This window comes from Pogona vitticeps, chromosome 1 (assembly GCF_051106095.1).
Source record: "Pogona vitticeps strain Pit_001003342236 chromosome 1, PviZW2.1, whole genome shotgun sequence".
NCBI lineage: Eukaryota > Metazoa > Chordata > Lepidosauria > Squamata > Agamidae > Pogona > Pogona vitticeps.
The window spans coordinates 172,445,607-172,471,528 of NC_135783.1; the positions used below are offsets into that span (position 1 = coordinate 172,445,607).

General features: G+C 43.8%; 1 protein-coding gene and 1 pseudogene across 3 annotated transcripts in view; one reads left to right on the plus strand and one right to left on the minus strand.

Moving 5' to 3' along the window:
- Positions 1-5,445: 5,445 nt before the first annotated feature.
- Positions 5,446-8,991, minus strand: LOC144583997 (UDP-glucuronosyltransferase 1A6 pseudogene; annotated as a pseudogene). The gene has a single exon (XR_013537977.1). The product of XR_013537977.1 is annotated as a UDP-glucuronosyltransferase 1A6 pseudogene (transcript).
- Positions 8,992-24,840: 15,849 nt separating this feature from the next.
- The window catches only part of USP40 (ubiquitin specific peptidase 40), a 69,284-nt gene continuing 68,202 nt past the window's right edge, over positions 24,841-25,922 (plus strand). For both annotated transcript variants that reach the window (XM_020806823.3, XM_072977364.2), the window contains exon 1: positions 24,841-24,965. The gene's annotated coding sequence lies outside the window, so the exon portion shown is untranslated. The remainder of the gene's footprint in view (positions 24,966-25,922) is intronic.

Consider the following 25,922-nt stretch of genomic DNA (forward strand, 5'->3'; position numbering starts at 1 on the left):
CTTGTGCTTCTTTTTCGTTTTGCAGTGTAGGGATAGGAAGGACAACTTGCTCTCTTTTAAAGGCTCTTTTTCACCTGAATTCTGTTTAATTATTAGTTTATTGTAATTTCAGAGGGCAGAATCTGAATGTTTTGCAAGATAGTGCCAGGTGACAGAAAACTGGGAAAGAACTATTGCAACTATGTGGCGCAACAACTACCTGGTGGATTAATTAATGAAATAAGTTCATGAAAGAGAATAAGTTACCCTGGAGCAGAAATGAGTAAAGACAGCTGTTGGGAACAGAGTGACAGAGAGAATGCATACAGAGTAAGCTTTTGATGAAAGAGTAGCTCTCATTCAGATACCACACTAAGAAGGTTTAACAGTGGTTTAGCACTGTGGTTTCCAATGTGGGGTATGTTTTCCCCAAGGGGTATGAACCAGGACATTTAGAGGTGCACAAAAATTGAATAATTGCAGGAAAATTGTGCAAAATAGTGAGGAGGTACAGTTTTCAAACAGGTAAAAAGAGAAAATATAGTGAAGAATACACAAAGTATGGATTTTCATATATAGGAGGACTGTGCATAGTATTATCCAATGGTAGCATTAAGCTTTCTTTACTCTTGTGGCATTTACAAACAAAACATGCTGTACAAACAAGGAATGCGGGATTCTTTGTTCTTCAGAAGGCTTTGACAATTGATTAAAACATTTCAAGCAGATGCAGCATGCTCCTATATCAGGGGAACAGGGGTAAATTACCCCAAATGGGGTAAAAGTGAAAATCCTGGGGGTAATGAGCAGAGTTCTACCCCCTCCCTTCCACCCCCACCCTCTGCAGCCAAACCTCAAATTGTAAGCCACCTCTCCCTGTTACTTCCTTGGTTGCAGCAGGACACTTGTAAATAAGAGATAAGCCTGCTTGATTGGTTACAGCTGTGGATTAGCCCTGGGCAATCAATCAATCCGGGGCTTCTGAATGACTGCTTCCTCCGGAAATGATTGCAAGCAAGCAGGAGGAGGGAAAGGATCAAGTTAACGAGGGAAGGAGGAAAGGAAGGTGCGAGAGACCGAAGGCTGCATCAAGCTTATTTAAATGCATGTAGAAATGGAGGGAGAAAAGGAAGGGAGGTTGGATGGATGTGTGTGTGAGAGAGAGAGGGATGGAGGGAGAGAGACTGACTCAAAACTATGAAAAAGAAGAGGCAAGCAAAAGAGAAAGCTTGAATTAAGATGGGGGAGGGTGGCTTTTTAAGGTGCTGTCTAGGTTTGTCATTGCTTTCCTCCCAAGAAGCAGGCGTCTTTGAATTTCGTGGCTGCTGTCCCCTTCTGCAGTGATCATGGAGCCCAAGAAAATAAAATCTGTCACTGCCTCCATATCTTCCCCTTCTATTTGCCAGGAGATGATGGGACCAGTGGCCATGATCTTAGCTGTTTTTGAGCATAACCTTGCTAGCATATGAAATGAGTGCAACTGTACAGTAGTTAGAGCACTCTTTGGCACTTCCCTTCTTTGGAATTGGGATGTAGACAGATCTTTTCCAATCCTCTGGCCACTGCTGAGTTTTCCATTGATGATGATAAAAAAAAGCACACTGGTCCTTTGATATTGGGCTGTGGCAGTAGGGTGGGTGACGTGACTTTTAGCCTGGTTTGTTCCTTTTTGCACACCACACATAGAATGATTAAAGTGGTAGGGAAAGCCCCTCCCCCAATTCTGCATTGGCTGTCTCTAGCAAGCATGTCATTGCTAGCACCACTCTGGTAGCCACTGATGATGATTAAATCCTCTGCGAACTAGCAAAAATTTAATGCAACTTGCTAGGCACGTTGGACACCTTACTACTCCCTATACCACACCATGGCTGGAGTGCAATGTGTTCCAGCAAAAATAGTGCACATCTTTATCAAATTTGGTGCATCCTACTAGTTCGGTACACAGCCTTTGTCGATTCAATAATTTTTTTAATTCAAATAATGTATGATTTCCTTCCTTTCAAATCAAGGGGTTAATGTCAGTGTATATAAATTTTGGGGGGTAAAAGGTAAAGATGTGATGGCAAGAGGAGAAGGGGATGACAGAGGATGAGATGGCTGGACAGTGTCTGCGAAGCAATCAACATGAATTTGACACAACTACGGGAGGCAGTGGAAGATAGGAGGGCCTGGCGTGCTCTGGTCCATGGGGTCACGAAGAGTCGGACACGACTAAATGACGACGAAAAGGTAAAGCAGTTCCCTGACCCCTGTCCTATATGCTCCTATTATCATGGCTGGAAAGGAGACTTCATCAAAGAGTTGCTTAACAAACTGACGAAGACAGAAGGCATAATTTTCTGGTGTATAGGGCACTGCAAACACTTTCGTAGTGTAATACTTTGATTCTTTCAAAAGCAAATTTGCTTTGATCATTATTACCCTGAAACATAAGGTTGCTGATTAACCAATTCTGACTCAGACTGCACTGTCATAGTGACAAGTGAACTGCTCTGACTGGGTCAGTTAAGGCAAAAGTTAAGTAACTGTGCTCCTCCACATGTTTACAGGCTGCAGCATTCATGATTCCTAACCATTGGCTGTGCTGGTCAGGGTGGACGAGAATGGGAGGACTAAAACATATGGGGGCATGCTGATCACTTAAGGAAAGTTCATACTGATTTTTCTTCAGAAACAGGTGTCAAGGACATTAAACTAATATGAAATGTGGTATGTCATAGGTGCTGTCCAGCACTGAAAAGTTCTGAATCAGTATCCTATCTACTGTTCATATACATGAAATTCAAACCATGCTATGGTGATCTGACAAGATGTTGGTTGTGTGCTTGGTCATGCACAACTGACTATGGACATTTCCACATTGATACGTATCAGATCACTGTGGAAATGCCCATAGCCAGATCTCTGCACACATGTAAACATTGATCAGGTTACTGCTCCTGCTGTACATAATTTTGTGTAAAATTTCAAATTGTTGAAATAATCATTACTTCTAAATATATTTAGAAGTAATTATTAGAGGTTATTTAAATATCACAAAGGGCAAAACACACCAATTATTTACCTATCCAAACTATTAAAATTATTTCTAAAATGAATTTGCACCTCACTGTCAGCTCATCCCAACTTAACAATCTATCTCCAGTTGTAATTAATTTCCATAACAGGGGGGCAGAAAATGCCACACAAAAAGGAAACTGGGAATGTTTTGCCCTTTGATCCTTTTCATCAATGTACTGTTACTCCAAACTTTTCAATTTTGTGTCATCCACACATTTGACAAGCAATTGCTGCACTCCCTCATCCAAGTCATTAATAAAAATGTTGAAGAGCACCAGACCCAGGACTGAGCCTTGGGTTACCCCACTTGTTACCTTTGCCCAATTGGAGAAGGAGCCATTAATCATCACTCTCTGAGTATGATTCTGTAGCCAACTGTGTATCCGACTAAGACAGTTGTTCTATCCAACCCACACCTAGTTAGCTTGCTGATCAGGATTTCATGGGACACTTTGTCAAAAGCTTTGCTAAAGTCAAGATACACTATGTCTACAGCATTCCCTTTATCAGGGAGGTTACCTGATCAAAAATGAGATCAGATTAGTCCAGCAGGATATGGTCTTGGCAAACCCATGTTAGCTTCTAGTTATTGCTGCACTGTTTTCTAGGTGCTTGCATAGTGACTGTTGTATAATTTTTTTCCAGAATTTTCCCTGGGATTGACATCAGGCTGACCAGCCTGTAGTTCCCAGCTTCCTCTTTTTTTGCCCATTTTGAAGATAGGGACAATATTAGCCCTCCTCCAATCATCTCACTCGTTTCCCATAATTTCAAGAAAATAATGGTTCTGAGAGTTCTTCAGTGAATTTCTTCCATACTCTTGGGTGCAGTTCATGCGCCCCTGGAGATTTGAACTCATTCAAGGTGGTAAGGTATTCCTTGATTATTTGTTTATCAATCTCCAGCAGCAGTCCTGTCCCCTCCACTTGCACTCCACATTTGTCTGGAAATTCAGTCTGTCCTATGGGAAAAGACTGAGCTAAAACAGGAACCGAGCACTTCTTCTATAATTTTTCCATCTCCATTGAGGAACTGAGCCACTGTTTCTTTTCTTTGTTTCTTGCTATGCACATACCTGAAGAATGCTTTTTAGTTACATTTTGTTTCGCGAGCTAATCTCAGTTCATTCTCAGCTTTTGCTTCCCTAATGCCATTCCTGCATTTCCTTGCTACTTGTCTGTATTCTTCCTTGGTGGCCAGGCCTTCTTTCCACTTCTTCTGCATGTCTTTTTTAGTTTTCAGGTCGACCCTGAAGTTACACTGGCCTTTTTAGCTGCTTCCCACCTTTTTGTTTGAATTTTTTGTAGCTGTGCTTTTAGAATTTCATTGTTTTTATGAAACTCCCGCCCTTCTTGAATTCCTTTTCTTGTTAGGTTCTCCTGCCAAGGGATCCTACCCATCCTTGTTCTGAATTCATTTAAATTGGCTTTTTAAAAATCCAGCATATGTATGTGGGGCTACACTCTGCTTTGGTTTCCTTTGAAACCAAGAATTCTAGTAGAAAATCGTCACTCTCACCCAGAGTTCCCCTTACTGCCTCTTCCTCCACCAAGCAGTCTCTTGGTGAATTTGCCGCCCAACATATATCCAGATAATTGAAATTTCCCATCACTACTACATCATGTCTCTTTGAAATCCATTGCAATTTGTTTTTCAAAAGTTTCATCAGCTTCCTCTCCTTGGTTGGGCGACTGGTAGTAGACTCTGATGACCATGTTCTTCTTTGTTTTTGCCCCAACTAGATTTATCCAGATGCTCTCAATGGGACATCCAATCTCTTCCTTCTTTATTTCTGTGCAGGAATGCATATCTTTTACATAAACTGCAACTCCACCTCCTCTTCTATTTGCTTTGTTCTTTTTGAACAATTTATATCCTTCAGTTGCTGTATTCCAGTCGTAGGAGTCATCCCACCAAGTTTCAGTTATTCCTATCAAGTTACCATATTTATCTGTTTATAAGCTGCCCTATTGTACAAGACAACCCCCACTTTTCTAACCCCAAATTAGAAAAATTGATTGCTGCTTTCCCCACCACTTCCTAAGCCCCATGGGGCTTAGTAAAAAGAGGAGGAAAGTAACGATCAAAGGGCTGCAGGATCACTTTGCTCACTGTTTCCCCCCTCCCTTTTATTAAGCCCCGTGGGGCTTAGCAAGTGGTGGGGAAAGCAGCAAGCAAAGTGATCCTGCAGCCCTTTCATCACTGCTTTCCCCCTCCTTTTGCTAAGCTCCGTGGGGCTTAGCAAGTGGAAGGGGAAAGCAGCGATTAAAGTGCGGTAGGATTGCTTTGATCCATTCCCCCCTCCACTTGTTTTTGTTCTCTCCTCAGCTTACCTCTGTGTATAAGATGACCCTCAATTTTTAGTCTAAAGATTTTAGACAAAAGTGTTGTCTTGTATTATACATGGGAAAATATGGTGTATTTGCCCTCCTGCAGCATGGATTCTTTCCAAATAAGATGATGGAGCCAACCATTTTCTCTCTCTCTCTTTAAAAAAAAGCAGTACAGGTACTGGTCTTTTCAATTTATGTACTGAAATCTATTTTAAATCTGGGATTGTTCGATGTAACCTATTTCTGAACTAGGAGGAAAACAGTTTTACTTTTTTTAAAACATACTTCGAAAGCCCTATGTCCAAACTTCCCCAAATTTGGTACGGAGCTGTCAACTACAACTGTGCCAAATTTAATGGGGATCCAAATACCAGTTTCAACATTATAAATGTTTGTTTGCACAGTCTTTGTCTTTTCTCTTCCTCTCTGGCCTTTTCCCTCTGAACTTCTGCCACACCCAAAGGAATTGTGTCTGCACAACTTACTCTGCCATTTTGAGTTATCAAATGAAAGTTTGTTTTCCCGCTCCTTCAGTTTTGGACTCAGACACTAAATACCTCTTGCTAACATTTAGCTCATTGTCAGAACAGTAACTCTGATGTCATGTTTGTCCATAACTAGTGATGGGCCAATGATTTGTGATGGTTTGTGGCTTACTCATGAAACATGAATCATGAAGTATCACACACATACACCAAAAACCAACCAGTTCACTATTCATTTTTTGGGTTAAAGAATGTCCATTCATGTAAATGTGACATGTAAAAGAATTTACTGAGAGCACAGCAGACTTCAGAATACCAACTGAAAGCGGGAAAGAACAAAGGCATGCACAGGATCAGACTAAACACTTATTGTTCTTTGTGGTCTGCCATCCATGGGTTTTACCAACTATATTTCACAAAGACAATCACATTGTGTTCGGACTAAAGACGGGGACAAAGTGGTCTCAGTTTGTGGGTCATCAACCTTGACAAACCACAATTTTACCCCATGGGGCTATCTAAAATAGAAAGGTGACCCTTACTGCCTTCCCACTGCAGCTTACCTTGACCAGCTGCCTCCTCCTGCTCCACCGCTCCTTCCGCCGAAACAGAAGCTAGATAGGCAGAACCATGTTCTCTGTTCCAGCAGCCTAGCTTTTGCAAGGAGCAGTGGGGAAGGCTTCCCCTTGGGCAAGCCTGACCGAGGAGATTCCCCCTGCTGCCTTAGCATGGAGGATTGCTTCAGTCAGGCTTCCCCTGTCTTTCTATGCCTGGCTGAGCACGGAAACATAAGGGAAGTTGGACCTAAGGGATCCCCTACCCCCACTGTCTTTGCAAACACACCAGGAGGGGAATTGTTTCAGTCTGGCTTCCCCCATCTTTCTATGTCGAGGCAGACATAGAAAGACAAGGGAAGTCTGGCCAAAGCAAAAGACAGTGGGGGGCTTCCTCTTTCTATGCCCCTGCAGCACAGACCAGGGAAGCCCGATTGATGCCCCCCAGCCACTGTTTGCAAAGACAATGGGGGGAATTCCTTTGGTCAGGTTTCCCCTGTCCATGCTGCAGGGGCATAGAAAGACGGGAAAGTCAGAGCAAAGCAATTCCATCCCCCCCCCCCGTCTCTGTAAACAGGGATGGCTGGGATTCCCTTCGGGCAAGCTTTAGCAAGCCACCGGAAGGGAAAACCCCTCTCTGCCTATGTTCCTGAGGAACAGCTGATCCGTGGGGGCATAAGTGGAGAGGGATAGATGAAGGGAGGAATATAACTGGGTTATATTCATTGCTTCACATTTGTTGTGGTCTATGGACCTCAAGAATACAAAGCAATGATATTAGTCGAATATCGCAATTCATGTTTATATTCATCCCCATGTCTAGTTCATACCCTTCTGTTATGATAAACATCTAACATAATTCATAACCAAATATTATGCTATATATCTTGTGTGTGTTTATTTGAATCCCCACTGAATTCAACAGGGCGTGAGGCCCTCCCTGGGCTCCCAGACCATCTCTATCCTCCCCAATCCTTGGCCAATAATTAACCCCCCAAATTTTAAACCAAGCTGTAGAAAGCCTCTGTGTGGTTCAATTTGTCCTTAGAATACAATGCCTTCTGAGGCTTTTCAGGTGTCCCAAAAAAAACCTTTAGAAAGGAAGTATGACTACACAGCATTACATTCACAAATCTATTTTACTTATATCAGATTTCATAGTAATAATCAGTGGACATACCGGTGTCAGCGATTTCGCTTCCTCGCAATTTATGCCTCCTATGAATACCATGTTGGGCATGATAGGCCTGGGATACTCAAAGACAAAGTCATAACGCAAAAGCCAGATCGAACCGTTCCGATAAAGAGTTGGTAGGTGAACATCTCTCTGTAGAAACTCTGAAGCAATATCTTGATACTTATTATATAGTGTCTTGAAAAGCGTTGTCTCGAAAGAATTAGCAAACAGATTAATTGCACGTTGGACGAAAGACATTCGGTCCGTGTGCACAGTATAACATCTTGGAATATAGGAAACAGGATTTGGAGACTTACAGATTGCATGCTCTAAACTGCATGGGAATCCTCGAAAGAAATACACAGAAGGGATGAAGAGGTATTCAGCTAAGATGACTCCACAGGGCAAAGCTGGGTCTGTGAAAAGGGCATCAAAATGAGCCTCCTCCAGGTACTTAATGATTTCCCTGTTCTTCAGCAGGCTCTCACAATTCTCAAAAAACAGGTTTATAATATACATATTGTTCCAGTACTCCTGAAAAATTGTAAAAGGAAAAGAAACCTTCTTGAAGAGGTTTCTAGAGAACTTCTGAAATCCAATGTCAAGATCTGCCTGCGTGTATGAGACAGGATATGTTTTCCGCTTGTAATACTTTTCTCCTTTTAAAAGCAGATTCACTTCGGGTGCCACCACCACAATCTCGTGACCTTTTTCACTGAGCTTCTGCACAACAGCTCGCATGCTGAGCCAGTGACTTCCATCCTGAGGTATAACTAGTAATTTCTCACCTTCTGTGAAGGTGAAAAGGGCAAAGAGAGAAAAAAGCCACAAAGCCAAGCTGTTAGCCTGAAGAAAAGAAGAACCCATCTCTCTCTCTGTTCAGAAAAATCTTGGCAATGAAAGGAATCTCTTCTGTATCTTGTGCTTCTTTTTCGTTTTGCAGTGTAGGGATAGGAAGGACAACTTGCTCTCTTTTAAAGGCTTTTCTTTCCCCACCTGAATTCTGTTTAATTATTAGTCTATTGAAATTTCAGAGGGCAGAATGTGAATGTTTGTTTTGCAAGATAGTGCCAGGTGACAGAAAACTGGGAAAGAACTATTGCAACTATGTGGCACAACAACTAACTGGTGGATTAATGAAATAAGTTCATGAAAGAGAATAAGCTACCCTGGAGCAGAAATGAGTAAAGGCAGCTGTTGGGAACCGAGCGACAGAGAGAATGCCTACAGAGTAAGCTTTTGATGAAAGAGTAGCTCTCATTCAGATACCACACTAAGAAGGTTTAACAGTGGTTTAGCACAGTGGTTTCCAATTTGGGATATGTTTTCCCCAAAGGGTATGAACCAGAACATTTTGTTGTTGTTGTTCAGTCATTAAGTCATGTCCGACTCTTCGTGACCCCATGGACCAGAGCACGCCAGACCCTCCTGTCTTCCACTGCCTCCCAGAGGTGGGTCAAATTCATGTTGGTAGCTTCGATGACACTGTCCAACCATCTCGTCCTCTGTCGTCCCCTGCTCCTCTTGCCCTCACACTTTCCCAACATCAGCGTCTTTTCCAGAGAGTCTTCTCTTCATATGAGATGGCCAAAGTGTTGGAGCCGCAGCTTCAGGATCTGTCCTTCCAGTGAGCACTCCAGGGTGATTGGTTTGTTCTCCTTGCAATCCAAGGGACTCTCAAGAGCCTCCTCCAGCACCACAATTCAAAAGCATCAATTCTTTGGCAGTCAGCATTCTTTATGGTCCAGCTCTCACTTCCATACATTGCTACTGGAAAAGCCATAGCTTTGATTATGTGGTCTTTGTCAGCAAGGTGGTGTCTCTGCTTTTTAAGACGCTGTCTAGGTTTGTCTTCACTTTCCTCCCCAGAAGCAGGCATCTTTTAATTTCGTGGCTGCTGTCCCCATCCGCAGTGATCATGGAGCCCAAGAAAGTAAAATAGGCTACTGCCTCCATATCCTCCCCTTCAATTTGCCAGGAGGTGATGGGACCAGTGGCCATGATCTTTGATGTTGAGCTTCAGGTCATTTTTTCTGCTCTCCTCTTTCACCCTCATTAAGAGGTTCTTTATTTCCTCCTCACTTTCTGCCATCAGAGTGGTATCATCTGCATATGTGAGGTTGTTGATATTTCTTTCAGCAATCTTAATTCCAATTTGGGATTCCTCCAACCCAGCCTTTTTCATGATGTATTCTGCATATAAGTTAAATAAGCAGGGGGACAATATACAGCCTTGTTGTACTCCTTTCCTAATTTTGAACCAATCAATTGTTCCATATCCAGTTCAATTGTTGCTTCTTGTCCCACGTATAGGTTTCTCGGGAGATAGATAAGGTGGTCAGGCACTCCGATTTCTTTAGTTTGCTATGGTCCACACAATCAAAGGTTTTGCATAGATGTTTTTCTGGAGTTCTCTGGCTTTCCCCATAATCCAGCGCATTTTAGCAATTTAGTCCCTACTTCCTCTGCCCCTTCGAAATACAGCTTGTACTTCTGGGAGTTTTTGGTCCACGTACTGCTGATGCCTACCTTGTAGGATTTTGAGCATAACCTTGCTAGAGTGTGAAATGAGTGGAATTGTACGGTACTTGGAGCATTCTTTGGCACTACCCTTCTTTGGGATTGGGATGTCGACTGATCTTTTCCAGTCCTCTGGCCACTGTTGAGCTGAATTTAAAGAAAGGTTCCTTATAAACTTTTGGCCAGGCATCAGTAGAGAATATGAACAGCTTTCTGACAAGGTGATTATGTTTCTGATGCCATTTACAAATATGGAGCTGGTGAAGGGCTTCCTCTTCTTATAACTTTTTAAAAATTCAATACTATAGTAAGCTGTAGTCTTACATCGGTTCAACCTGATATCAAAAAACTATATACCTCAAAACACGTTCAAGGATCACACTGAACATTTGTTGTGTATAAAATATCTGTTGTGTGTTTTATCACTATTATTTCAAAACAATAGTTTTTCAATTAATAGTAAATTCAGTAACAAATACAATGCATTAATTAATGGAATGTAGTTTTTAATGTAATTTGTGATGTATTTACTTGAACTCATGTATCTGTTCACCTTTTTATTCCATTGCTTTTAAATCTCATTATTGGCCCATTTAATTATACCGTATAAATTTGAAATAACAGCAACCATATTAATTACGAACATTTTGCTAATATAAAGGATACAGTTTATGGAAATGGGTTGCCAAGGGGTGATAAAATGTTGATCCTATGATGATCCTTGCCCCATTTCATCTTCTGCATTTTTAAAAAAGTATTTACATGATATTTGCACAATCTAAAATTTGAGGATTGAGTGCCATTGGAATGCTGATAACACCCAGCCACGCCTCTCTTTCTCAATTAGTAGCAATATGGCTGTTGCAGTTCTGAACTCTTGCCTGAATGAATTAACAAACTGCTGAGAGGAACAACTTAGTCAGGCACTGGGAATATACAGTACAGTAGCCTGTTTTGGATAAGGCTGCACCTGTTGTGTAGGTCAGAGTTTGAAGGCCCAGATGGCTGCTGTGGGTAGGAATGCCTTTGTTCACCTTTGGCTTGCGTGCGTGCTCTGTTCCATTTTTGGAGGATGATAGTTCTTCTGCCCTTCCCTTGTTCACTTGCAGATCAGATGAATGCAACATGATCTACAATGGGCTTGAAGAAGGTTCATAAAAATCTGGTTGTGCAAAATATAGCAAAGCCAGTTTGCTCTCTGATGCACATTTATCAAATAACAGTTTTTTCTATGTTCACATCCACTGCAACATTAAAATAAGTTATTTAAAACCCAGATATCGTAACTGAAGAAAATCTGGTTGTGGCTGTAAAGATTCTCAGGTTACATAGAGGATTCCTCTTACCACTCTGTCACACAGCCCTTCTTCTACCTGGTTTGGGTTATACCCAGGTGGGTCTGCGCAGCAATGATCAAGAATTGTTTCCTGTGAACCCACTTCTTCCCCAGCACACTCCAAGTCACTTATGTCTGGATGTTTCACTGAGGGTGGGGGAAAATACACCAGCAGGTTGTTGCTTCTGGTTGCAAACCAATCCTGCATGTAACGTATATTCTAAAGTATTATAAAACCTCTGAGTGCCTAAGACACCAGACTTAATACTTTCAACCCTTTAGCTCTCTGAATAAATCACAGCTTGTGTAAATATTTATAAGTTTATTAAAAAGAAAAAATGGCAAAGCATAACAACTTGACAAACATTTAAATGTTTCAGTAACAGCAGTGATACACAAAGAGCATCATCACATAGAACAAAAGCAGTTTTAGAGTTGAAGGCATTGTAGAACTTTCCCACAGAATATAAGAATGTTTGCCTAAGGCTATCCATACTTACAAGCATACAGAGTCTCCAACATAGTTGATTGTATAAAAGCATAGCGTGAAAGCCTAATCCATCCTAACTAGCTACCTTCCACTTTATATCCCATCATCCCCTCATGAGCTGGCTTGAGTGTTCCACTAATCACACTGGGTCTTTTAATTGGGTCTAGCTGTACCATCCAGAACTTCTTGACTGGCATCTTAGCGCTTACACTCACTAATAGGCAGTGGTGCAAGCAATCATGAAAATAATTCCTTTCCCTAGAACCTGTCAAAGGCATAGATAACAGTCTTCATGCTATCTTGAAACAGCTCTATCCAGTTCTCAAAATATGTTTGCTTAGTCTAGTCAGCTGAAGTATTTTACAAAATTTAGAGAGGTGATGTTAACTCCATTTCTGCAGATTCTTTCACAGTGACATGCTACGTTTTCTACTTGCAAAATAAAAGGGAATAATAACACTAGATTACACTACAGGTCTGGTGTAAACAACTCCTCAATTCTACTTTGCCTTCAACTATTTACTGTCAATTACATTAATCTTGTCTTCAACAAAGGATAGCAAAGAATTAAAATTTTCCAGGTCTGTGTGGAGATACAAAGGATTGAATTTGGAACCTTGTGAATGCAAAGCATGGGTTTTACCACTGAGCTCTAGCCCCTCCCCAAATCTACCACCTTAACTTCAGATGGGGTGCAATCCTTAACCTCCTCCTTGAATCATGTGAGAACATTACTGTGACGGTTGCCCCATGTCACTTCTGTCACTCACAGTCAGGTTCTCATTTGCATGAGCCTAATGAGAGGAGTGGAGGGGCGGAGTCAGCGGATATAAGGAGGTTTGGCAGAAGAGATGGGAAGAGAGGAGATATAAAACTGCAGAATGAGAGAGAAGGAATAATAATAGAGATAAGCTGGTCTAGAGCAGTGGTTCTTAACGTGGGCGATAATGCTCCCCAGGGGGCGATTTCATTTTTCAGGGGGGCATTAGAACGAAAAGGGGCAGCGTGGGGGCGCTGGAGCAGAAGGGGGGCGGTAGGGGGGCGCTGGAGCAAGCCAAACCTGTGAAGATGGCTGCAGCCTTTTTACAATGCGCATGAATATATATTTTCCTCCAGTCTTAATTTAGTTGCAGAGTTTTCGTCTTGAAATTTTCAGTTTCTGCATTGCGGTTTGTTTTTATGCCCTTTTTATATTTCTTTTTGCGTCTTAAAATTTGCTTACAACTAAATCATTAAATGGTACTTTTGGGGGGCATTTCATTTTCTTGGAATTGAATTTTGTTTTCAGGGGTCATTGGATTTAAGTGTCTTAAATAAATAAATGAATAAATAAATAAATAAGTAAGTAAGTAAGTAAGTAAATAAATAAATAAATAAGATCTCATCACCGCGGGGAGGGGGGGGCGATGATAACTTCCTCAATGGCTCAAGGGGGCGTTTCTTTCAAAAAGGTTAAGAACCACTGGTCTAGAGAAATAGAGCAGGTGGTGAATGTGGCAAGATATACAATATTTGAATGATTTGACTATATGCATTGAATAAATAACATCTGTGATTCTGGTTAAAGTTATTATAATTCAATAAATAAGTTATGTTGGCAGCAACCTGACAAGTGTCTGACTAAAGTTCATTATTTATTGTGGATAAAGGAAATCCACTGGTGGCAGTGAGAAAAATGGGGGAACGTCCCAATTGTTATCTGCTGGTGAGAAAACAGCATGAGTCCTTTGTTTGGGGAAACAAGCAGGAGTTACCTGGTAAATGTCACAATTACTTCAGGTTCAAATTATTACATTATAGCCGTTAATATCCAAGATGGTATTTTGAGATCTGAGAAGTTATCCCTTGATTATAACACCTCAAGTCTGCTTTTGCTGTAGAAAACTCTTTTCTAATTACAGTATTTTAAATATTTAATTCCCCTTCATGGATTGCTGCCTTGTCGTGGCGAAGGGGCTTGAGTAACTCAGAAAAGCTATGGGCTATGCCGTGCAGGGCCACCCAAGACGGACAGGACATAGTGGAGAGTTCCGACTAAACGCAATCCACCTGGGGTAGGAACCGGCAATTCCACTCCAGTATCTTTGCCAAGAATGCCCCATGATCAGAAACAAAAGGCTAAAAGATATGACGCTGGAAGATGGTGTCAGCAAACACGAGTTCGAAAACTCACGTGTAAGCCTGGACAGAGAGCAATCAGGAGTTTGCACATGCTAAAATGGGCTGAATGAGTCCAAATTCAGCTAGCCATGATACAACCTCCTTCTCACAGGTCTGCCCACATAAGAACACCCTGGTACTCTCAGATATTATTGTGAAAAGGTCAAGTGGGCTTTGTAGTCCTTAGACTTAGCTTGCACCACTGACAGGACTCTAAGTAAGCGAGGCCGAGGCAGCACTCTCAGATGACCCTATTGTTACATACAGCACTGATGTTACCTGTCTGTCATGGGTTTGGAGGGAAAGTTCCATCCTATGGGGAGTGGAAGGCGGGACATCAGGAGGAGGGGCTGTACTGTATATATATGTGAAGCCTGTGTGGAGAAGTTAGGAGACGCTGGGATGTGACGAAGCAGCAGCTGGGAAGAAGAAGCTGGTGTGGGAGTCTGTGTGTCAGACAGGGTACTACTGTGTGTCAGAGTACCAACCTGATAGGTTCAGGTGTCTGAATGGTTAGCCAGAACTGATAGGTTCAGGGTCTGTGCTTCAAGTTAAAAGTGTTCTGTGTGAACCAAACTGTGTGCCTGTATGAGTGAAACCAAGCCACGTTACTAGATCTTATTCACCTGATCATTTTATTTTTCCTGTGTGTTGATTTAAATAAACCTTATTCTTTATTTGTTTAAAAATCCATCCCTGGTCTGTGTGACTTCTTATAGGGAATGGTTGGTGGCAGCTTAGTTAACGTGTGGCAGATCCCAGTAGGTCTGGGTTTGTCACATTGATTGGTGTCCAGCGTGTGGGATACGACTGGTCCAGTTGTCCAGCGGTCCAGCAAAGCCTTGGCAAGTGTGCCCAGAGCAAGGGGGGTCTAGTCAGGGACAATCTGAGGCGCGTAGGTAATCTTCTAGGTGTACCTCACGGGGAGGTGCGCTAGTAGAAGAACGTGCCAACTGGGGAGACTAGATTAGGGTGCTCTGAGGCAGCCTGTTTTTGGCGGGAAAAAAGCTGAGGCAAAACTGTGAAATAGCAGTGAGCTAGCCTGCCTGCTGAGAGGCCCAGCAGAGGGGGGTAGACTCTAACTCGCTACAGTTGCAAGTAGTGCTGAAGGACAGCAGCAATCTATAGAAAGCTGGTTCTGAGGCAAAAGAAAAAAAAAGTGGTCGTTTTATTTTGAGGCTTGACTTTTTAAAGCAGCCTGTTCTGGGGGGGGGGGATTATGCCCTTGACTCGAAGCCAGATGGCAGAAATGGGTGAAGTGAAAGACCCCCAGGTAGACCAAGGTTCTGAGGATGAATTTGGCTCAGTGCAGGGTGACAGCACGGGAGAGCAGAACCCAGAACTCAGAAAATTGCTCATAGCCCAACAGCATGAACTGAGGATGAGGCAATTTGAAATGGAGGAAAGGGAAAGAGAGGAAAGATTAGAGAGAGAAAAAATGCAGGAAAGGGAAAGGCAAAGACAATTTGAAATAGAGAGAATGGAAAGAGCAGAAAGATTGGAGAGAGAGAAAATGGCGTTTGAATTAAGGAAATTGGAAATGATGAACCAGAACAATAATAACAATAGGGATTCTGAGGGAGGCCAATTGTCTAAAGCTGACCTGAAGAAATTCCCTGTGTACCACAAGGGAGATTGTCCTGAGGTGTTCTTTTCCTTAGTGGAAAGAGCGTTTGTGGACTTCTCAGTGAGGGAAACTGAGAAGATGACCATCATGCGATCTTTAATCAGTGGTAGCCTGGCTGAAGTCTATGCCGAGATGCCTGAGGAACTGATGAAAGATTTTGCAGAGTTTAAAAAACTGGTGTTTGCAAGACATGGGATAAATGCGGAACAGCTGAGGCAAAGATTCAGGTCCCTCACAAAGAAACCAGAGCAGACTTTTACCCAAGTGGGGGCTCAATTGGTGAGGCTGCTAGAGAAGTGGCTATCTCAGGAGGGGACAGAGACCTTTCAGCAGCTTAAAGATTTGATAGCGCTGGAACAGTTCTATTCAGTCCTGCATGGGGAACTGAAATTCCAGGTGAGGGAAAGGAAACCAAAATCTGTGGCAGAAGCAGCCGAGATCGCAGATTTTATTTCCCAAATAAGAAAGCCCTTGGGTGAGGGGAAAGCGATGGGGAAACCCAAAGAAACCTACAGCAAGTACTCTCAGGGACCAGGGAAAAGCCAGCAAGGGGGAGGGGCCCATGGTGAAGGGAAGCCCTCAGACATAAAACCAAGACCTCAGATTTTGGAGGGAAAACCAAAACAAGAGGAGAAAGACTCAAAATACACCAGAAAATGTTATTTCTGTCAGGGAAAGGGCCATCTAATCTCAGAGTGTGAGAAATTAAAGCAGCTAAAAGGAATTGTGCCTCAGGATTCGAGTGGGACCAAGCCAAAAGCTGTGTTCTGTGTCCAGAAAGAGCAAGGCTCATTGTCACTGAGGGAGCCTGTTGCCATGGCTACTCAATCTGGAACAGCTACATCTGCTGATCAGGCTGAGGAAAATGGTCCTCTTGTAGAGGTCAGGCGCTGCCTGCTGGTGAGAACAGATTCTCAGTTGTTTGAGACAGCAGGGGTGGACGTAGGAATACTTGACCGTCAGTATCGGGGGCTGCGGGACACTTGTTCTCAGGTGACCCTGTGCCATCCAGATATTATTCCTAGGGAATATGTGATCCCAAATGAGAGCATGAAGGTGGCAGGGATTGAGGGGCAGGTAATCTCACTGCCAGTAGCGGAGGTACCTGTCAACTTTCAAGGCTGGAGGGGAGTTTGGCGGCTAGCAATTTCATCGACTCTGCCAGCAGCCGTGCTCGTGGGAAATGACCTGGCTGAACATGTGAAACGGGTGCTAGTGATACACGTTCACAAGCCACCACGGGGACAGTTCAGGGGGGTAATGATGAGCCAGAGACGGAAGCAGAGGGGAGTTCAGAAGCTGTGGTGGAAACCTTAACCACAGACAGCAGATTTGGACAAGAGCAAAAGGCAGACGCCACTCTCCAAAAGTGTTTTGAACAGGTGACTGACGCCCAGCTAACACCTGAAACCCCAGTGAGATTTCTGGAGAAAAAGGGGATTTTATATAGAGAGACCCTGAGGAATATCTCAAAAGGGGGAGATGGGATCAGAAGTCAGCTAGTGGTACCTGAAAAGTATCGCCCCATGATCTTACAAAGGGGGCACTCTGACATGTTTGCTGCACACTTAGGGGTGAACAAAACACAGCAGAGAATCACACAGAATTTTTACTGGCCTGACATAGGGAAGCAGATCGGGGAGTTCTGTAAACAATGTGATGTGTGTCAAAGGCAGGGGAATAACCGCGACAGGACCAAAGCAAAGTTGTGCCCTTTGCCTGTGATTGACACTCCGTTCAAATGCATAGGGGTGGATATAGTGGGACCTTTGCCCAAGGCCACAAAGAGGGGGAACAGGTTCATTCTCACCATTGTGGACCATGCCACAAGGTACCCTGAAGCCATACCCTTGACTAACATTGAAACTAACACAGTGGCAGATGCCTTGGTGGGGTATATGTCCAGGATGGGATTTGCCTCAGAAATAATCACAGATTTGGGCGCATCGTTCACATCAAAGCTCATGAAACGCTTATGGCAAATCTGTGGAATTAAGCACAAGGAAACTACTGCCTATCATCCTGAAAGTAATGGGTTAACTGAGAAGTTCAATGGGACTCTAATGCGCATGATTAGGGCTTACTTGGCAGAGAATCCAAACAATTGGGACCAGAAACTGCAATCCCTTTTGTTTGCTTATCGATCAGTGCCACAAGCCAGTACCGGGTTCAGTCCGTTTGAACTTTTGTTTGGGAGAAGGGTGAAAGGGCCCCTTGATTTGATCAAACAAAGTTGGGAGCAGATCACCCAGGATGACCCACAAGACGTTGTGACATATGTAGACTCTTCAAGGAATGACCTAAAGAGAAACCTAGAGCTAGCAGCAGAGACCCTGCAAGCTCAAAAGGTCAGAAAGAAAGCTTGGGATGACCAGAAAGCCGGGGAGAGGCACTTTAATCCAGGGGAGGAAGTGCTTTGGCCTAGGCTCTGCAAAGAGAACAAACTGCAGCTGGGTAGCCCAGAAATAGAATACTTGGGTCACATAGTAGGGGGAGGAGTGATAAAACCCCTAGAGGCCAAAATAGAAGCAGTTCGTGATTGGCCCAGACCCAACACCAAGAAAAAAGTCAAATCATTTCTTGGGTTGGTGGGCTACTACAGAAAGTTCATCCCGAGGTTTAGCGAGATTGCGGCTCCGCTGACCGATCTGACGAGGAAGAAGGCTGATGACCGCATCCCGTGGACCAGCAACTGTGAGGAGGCGTTCCAGAGGTTGAAGCAGGCGCTCATCAACTATCCAGTGCTGCGGGCTCCAGACTTCGACCGGGAGTTCATCGTCTACACCGATGCGTCTAACAGCGGGGTAGGAGCAGTTCTGTGCCAGGAGGATGAGAATGGTGACCAGCATCCAGTGTCCTACCTGAGTAGGAAACTCCAAAAAGGTGAGAGACATTTGGCAACCGTGGAGAAGGAGTGCCTGGCAATAGTCTACGCGATCCAGAAGGCCAAGCCTTACATCTGGGGAAGACATTTTGCTCTGTGCACTGACCATTCACCACTGCAATGGTTAAAGACAATGAAAACCCACAATAGCAAACTTATGAGGTGGGCTTTAAACTTGCAGGACTATGACTTTGAAGTGAAGGTGGTCAGAGGGTCAGTGAACTGTGTTGCTGACGCCTTGTCAAGAAGACCTGAAGAATGAAGACGGCGAAAGAAACATGGACTATGTACATATGTCGGTGACAAAAAGTTAAATGTACCTGTTTTTTGAACTTGGTTTGTATGAATAAAGGTAAATTGATGTAATGTATATGGTAAATGTTTAAATGCCTAATTGCTATGGTTAACTTAGAATGTAAGTATAAGTAAGTATGGTATTATATGTATAACTGTTTTTGTGTGTTTTATCCAGGTTGTTTTTTGGGAAAAAGCACGTTAGCTTTCCCCCTACAAAACAACTTATAAAGAGGGGAGGTGTTACATACAGCACTGATGTTACCTGTCTGTCATGGGTTTGGAGGGAAAGTTCCATCCTATGGGGAGTGGAAGGCGGGACATCAGGAGGAGGGGCTGTACTGTATATATATGTGAAGCCTGTGTGGAGAAGTTAGGAGACGCTGGGATGTGACGAAGCAGCAGCTGGGAAGAAGAAGCTGGTGTGGGAGTCTGTGTGTCAGACAGGGTACTACTGTGTGTCAGAGTACCAACCTGATAGGTTCAGGTGTCTGAATGGTTAGCCAGAACTGATAGGTTCAGGGTCTGTGCTTCAAGTTAAAAGTGTTCTGTGTGAACCAAACTGTGTGCCTGTATGAGTGAAACCAAGCCACGTTACTAGATCTTATTCACCTGATCATTTTATTTTTCCTGTGTGTTGATTTAAATAAACCTTATTCTTTATTTGTTTAAAAATCCATCCCTGGTCTGTGTGACTTCTTATAGGGAATGGTTGGTGGCAGCTTAGTTAACGTGTGGCAGATCCCAGTAGGTCTGGGTTTGTCACACCTATGACAAGTGTACTGTTCAGAAAACCAATTGAGTTTTATAATTTTTATTTTATTAAAGAAAAAGCATGTTACTAAGTATCAAAGCCAAATTAAACCAAAACAAATAAACTAGCATTGTGCTGTTTAGTTACACAGATGTAGTGAGGCAAAGAAAACATGAAAAATATAAAAGAGCTCAAAAACCTTACAAAAACACAAAAAGCCATTAAAAAGAATAAAAACAGTTCCACTCCAGTAATTCATTAGTAAAAACAAAATAATCCAAGTAGGTTATAAAAAGGCTATAGTCCTCAGTGATCCTGTAGAACAAAAATCCCTAAACAAAAGTAAAAATCCATTATATGTCCCATAGTCCTTAGAAAAGAAAAATCCAGTAAATATACCATAGTCCTTACAAAATTACAAGAGCATAGTCCATATGGAGTATTCCAAGAAAAGAAGTCCATAAAGAATATTCCATAGAACAGTCTATAGAAAATAGTCCATGCACAGTCCTTAGGCAAAATCCCATAAATCCAAAAGTAATCCAGCAAAGCATAGGAACCAGTCCATGTAGGTAGGCCACCAGTCCGTCTCGAAAGACATTAGGGTGAGTCCCAAATGGCTGAAGAGTAGGTCACGAATGACTGAAAGGTCGGTCTTGGAAAGACAATGTCCATAGGCAAAAAGTTCCTTTTTCAAGAGTAACTGGCAAGGGCTCATCGCACCTTCCCACGATGTCATCCAATCAGAGTTTGTTACTAGGCAAACAGTCCTGTTGCATCACATGACTTCCTTCCCATACGCACCAGATGTTATTTGGGTTTTCTGTGGTTTATCAAAGAGTCACAACAATTCCCATCTATCTAATCACACCGAGTCCTTTCTCAGGCTTTCAGAATAACATTCTCTCTGCTTGCCTAGAAAACAACTTGTCAGCATAGCAAAGATACTTTATACAAAGAAACAAGATGGAACCTCTCTGGCTCATTTCTTAATTACAAATCCCATATGCTTTAAAAGATTTTAACTCAAAAACCCATCTCATCACAGATGGGACCCTCAGGTCAAAAGGCGTCCAACATGCTACTGAGGAAGAGCGGAGGACAAGTACAAGTAGCTCCAGAGCTGATGAAGTGGATGGGCCAAAGCCGAAAGGATGCTCAGCTGTGGACGTGCCTGGAAGTGAAAGGAAAGTCCGATGCTGGAAAGAAAAATACTGCATAGGAACCTGGAATGTAAGATCTATGAACCTTGGGAAGCTGGAGGTGGTCAAACAGGAGATGGCAAGAATAAACATCGACATTCTGGGCACCAGTGAACTAAAATGGATAGGAATGGGTGATTTCAACTCAGATGATTATCATATCTATTATTGTGGGCAAGAATCCCGTAGAAGGAATGGAGTAGCCCTCATAGTCAACAAAAGAGTGGGAAAAGCCGTAATGGGCTGTCAATACGTATCCAAGGCAGACCTTTCAACATCACAATAATCCAAGTTTATGCATCAACCTCCATTGCTGAGGAGACTGAAATTGAACAATTTTATGAAGATTTACAACACCTTCTAGAACTGACACCGAAGAAGGATGTTCTTCTCATTCTGGGGGACTGGAATGCTAAGGTAGGGAGTCAAGAGATAAAAGGAACAACAGGGAAGTTTGGCCTTGGAGTTCAAAACGAAGCAGGGCAAAGGCTAATAGAGTTTTGTCAAGAGAACAAGCTGGTCATCACAAACACCCTTTCCCAACAACACAAGAGGCGACTCTACACATGGAAATCACCAGATGGGCAACATCGAAATCAGATTGACTATATTCTCTGCAGCCAAAGATGGAGAAGCTCTATACAGTCAGCAAAAACAAGACCTGGAGCTGATTGTGGCTCTGATCATCAGCTTCTCATAGCAAAATTCAAGCTTAAACTGAAGAGAGTAGGAAAAACCACTGGGCCACTCAGGTATAATTTAAACCAAATCCCTTACGAATACACAGCAGAAGTGAAGAACAGATTTAAGGAACTAGATTTGGTGGACAGAGTGCCTGAAGAACTTTGGATAGAGGCTCGTAACATTGTACAGGAGGCAGCAACAAAAACCATCCCAAAGAAAAGGAAATGCAAGAAAGCAAACTGGCTGTCCAACGAGGCCTTACAAATAGCAGAAAAGAGAAGGGAAACAAAATGCAGGGGAGATAGGGAAAGTTACAGAAAATTGAATGCAGACTTCCAAAGAATAGCAAGGAGAGACAAGAGGGCCTTCTTAAATGAACAATGCAAAGAAATAGAGGAAAATAACAGAAAAGGAAAAACCAGAGATCTGTTCTGGAAAATTGGAGATATTCGAGGAAAATTTTGTGCAAAGATTGACATGATAAAAGACAAAAATGGAAGGGACCTCACAGAAGCAGAAGACATCAAGAAGAGGTGGCAAGAATACACAGAGGAATTATATCAGAAAGTTTTGGATATCCCGGACAACCCAGACAATATAGTTGCTGACCTAGAGCCAGACATCCTGGAGAGTGAGGTCAAGTGGGCCTTAGAAAGCCTGGCTAACAACAAGGCCAGTGGAGGTGATGGCATTCCAGTCGAACTATTTAAAATCCTAAAGGATGATGCTGTTAAGGTGCTACATTCAATATGCCAACAAGTTTGGAAAACTCAACAGTGGCCAGAGGACTGGAAAAGATCAGTCTACATCCCAATACCAAAGAAGGGCAGTGCCAAAGAATGCTCCAACTACCGGACAATTGCATTCATCTCACACGCCAGCAAGGTTATGCTCAAAATCATACAAGGTAGGCTTCAGCAGTATGTGGACCGAGAACTCCCAGAAGTACAAGCGGGATTCCGAAGGGGCAGAGGAACTCGAGACCAAATTGCCAACATGCGCTGGATTATGGAGAAAGCCAGAGAGTTCCAGAAAAACATCTACTTCTGCTTCATTGACTATGCAAAAGCCTTTGACTGTGTGGACCACAGCAAACTATGGCAAGTCCTAAAAGAAATGGGCGTGCCTGACCACCTTATCTATCTCCTGAGAAACCTATATGTGGGACAGGAAGCAACAGTTAGAACTGGATATGGAACAACGGATTGGTTCAAAATTGGGAAAGGAGTACGACAAGGCTGTATATTGTCACCCTGCTTATTTAACTTATATGCAGAATACATCATGCGGAAGGCTGGACTGGAGGAATCCCAAGTTGGAATTAAGATTGCAGGAAGAAATATCAACAACCTCCGATATGCAGATGATACCACTCTGATGGCGGAAAGTGAGGAGGAACTAAAGAACCTTGTAATGAGGGTGAAAGACGAGAGTGCAAAAAACAGTCTGAAACTCAACATCAAAAAAACTAAGATCATGGCCACTGGTCCCATCACCTCCTGGGAAATAGAAGGGGAAGATATGGAGGCAGTGACAGATTTTACTTTCTTGGGCTCCATGATCACTGCAGATGGAGATAGCAGCCCCGAAATTAAAAGACGCCTGCTTCTTGGGAGGAAAGCAATGACAAACCTCGACAGCATCTTAAAAAGCAGAGACATCACCTTGCCAACAAAAGTCCGAATAGTCAAAGCTATGGTTTTTCCTGTAGTGTTGTATGGAAGTGAGAGCTGGACCATAAAGAAAGCTGACCGCCGAAGAATTGATGCCTTTGAATTGTGGTGCTGGAGGAGACTCTTGAGAGTTCCCTGGACTGCAAAGAGAACAAACCTATCAATTCTAAAGGAAATCAACCCCGAGTGCTCATTGGAAGGACAGATCCTGTACTTTGGCCATCTCATGAGAAGAGAAGACTCTTTGGAAAAGACTTTGATGTTGGGAAAGTGTGAAGGCAAGAGGAGAAGGGGACGACCGAGGATGAGATGGTTGGACAGTGTCATCGAAGCAACCAACATGAATTTGACAAAACTCCGGGAGGCGGTGGAAGATAGGAGGGCCTGGCGTGCTCTGGTCCATGGGGTCACGAAGAGTCGGACACGACTAAACGACTGAACACACAAATATTTAATTAGGTGTGAAATGCTGCATAATCAACTACTTGTGCCCAAGAAACAGTCTCTTTGTTTTGGAGCCATGTATAATTGTATACAATATTTGCCATGTAGTCCGACTCTTAGGTCTGATGAAGTGGACCTGTCCAGAAAAGCTCACATTAAAATGCAGCACTTAATTTTTAAGATACCACATTTTTGTCTTTATTTTTTTCTTGTTTTTGCCAGATATGCTAGCACAGAGTAACAGTTACCTCTTCTAAAACTCCTTATTCTATTGATTGTTGTGTTTTTATATTTGAAAACCACCCAATGGTCACATATTAATAAATACAGAAAAAAGTACATTCTAAAATTTTTGCAATGCCTCAGGCAACATGTTACCATGTTGGCTTTTCTTCCAATTGCTGCTGATAGGTGATGCATAGTCTGTATTTATGGTGAAAAGATCTTGTGCTGCTTGCCACTTCGCCACTACTAATCCTCAGAAAGACGTGTCACTCTTTTCAAGACTTAGCTGTGCCTACAACACACCAGGTACAGAACTATCGGCTGAAGAGTCGGAAACCTCTGGAGCAGGGGGCCCTTGTTTCCAAATAACTGGACTACGGTGCAACCAGGAGACGGAAAGAGCGCACGGGGCAGGCAAGAGGAGAAGGGCGGCTGCTCCTTCTTCCCTGCTTTCTGCCAGGGAGAGGCAATATACGTATTGGGGAGTGAGCTGACTTCTCAACATGGGGAAGAGGAAGGAAGGGAAAGGAAAAGAAGAGGAGGGCCAGCGGGAGGAGTCCCCTGCCCCAGAGGTCTCTTCCCCGAGGGCAGCCCCCATTCTCCTTCATCATCATCATCATCCGACTCTCAGCTGTTGTTACTCTGCTGGTGGGTGCAAACGTTCACACGCACCCGCTCCTGCGCCCCCCGCTGCAAGCCCGTCCAGGGGGCCTCTCTTCCGCCGGCAGAGGACGCGCCCGCTCCCTGTTGAAGGAAGGAGAAGAAAGGGCCGCCGCTTCCGGCAACACGGACCAAGGCAAATGCCCCGAGTAGGGGCCGAGGCCCTGTCCGGCGGCCAAGCTCCCGCTTCCGGCCCAGGCAGGCCCCGCGGGAGGCTCTGCCCACCTGCGCTTCGGGTGCAGCGCCGAGAACTTGGCGAGCGTCTGAGGAACTACAACGCCCACAAGCCACTGCGAGCCGCCCGCCTCTGGGCCCGCGGAAGCCAGGGCCGATGCCGGCGGCTTGATTGCGATCGGGAAGGGAAGGGCAATCCTCCCAAGCTTCAGCTCCGCGGCCCGGGAGGACACGACGCGGCCTTCGGGTGGGTCTGGCTTTCGAAGCCTGTCTGGCGGCGTGGCTGAGGGACGCGGCCGGGGGTGAGGGTGGGGCCGTCTTCCTGGTGAGCGTGAAGGGGTGCGGAGAAAGGCGACGCGGGGAGGGGGGGGGTAGCTTTCGTACCCGGCTGCCTTCCGGGTCGGGCCGCGGTGGCTACCCGGCTGACCGGGCGGCAGCGCCCGAGGAGTTGGCCGTACTCTTCGTTGGGCGCCTGCCCGCTCTCCTTCCTTCCCTCCCTCCCGGGCCTGGCCTTTTCTGGGGTGGCGGAGCGCTTGGGACGCGCGGGTGGGGAGCCGGCTTCGTGTGGGGCAAGAGAGGAGCGTTCAGTCATAGGAGCCCCTGAGGACGATAGCCTGAGGACACGCTGTGCTAAAACAAAAGCTTTCTCCTTTTCACCACGTTTTTTGGGAGGGAGGGGCCTTGTTCGATATGCTTAGGCGTGGTTCGAAACTGGAATGTCCAACCATAAAGATTTTTTTTTTTAAACTATAGGGGCAAAGCTTTTATCCATGTAAAGCATTTTCTCAATGCCTCCTCTCCTGTTTTGTTCCCATTTGGATTTGATGCAGTGGTGAGAATCGCTGCATTGTGCTCTGCGAACTACACACGTGTGTGTGCTTCCGCTGGCAAATTTGTCTTCCTGTGATGAGAACACACAAAATGTTAACATGGGCAGGTGCTTTGCCATCGCTATCCTTTTCTGCCAAGCATCCCCTGAAGCTGCTCTTACCTGCTGAGGTTCTTCTTCATAAAACCGGCTTGTCCTATTCAGTATCCTGGCTGTGGATTTTCCTCCTTTTCCTTTTTAGCATACCCTCTCGAAGCTATTGTTTCTATGATTACAGATGTTTTTTCTAGTGTCTAATTGCAGTGTGGTAATCAGCGCAAGATATCTGTCATCCCAGTAAATAAGAAAATCGGTACATTTCTACCCTGTACATTT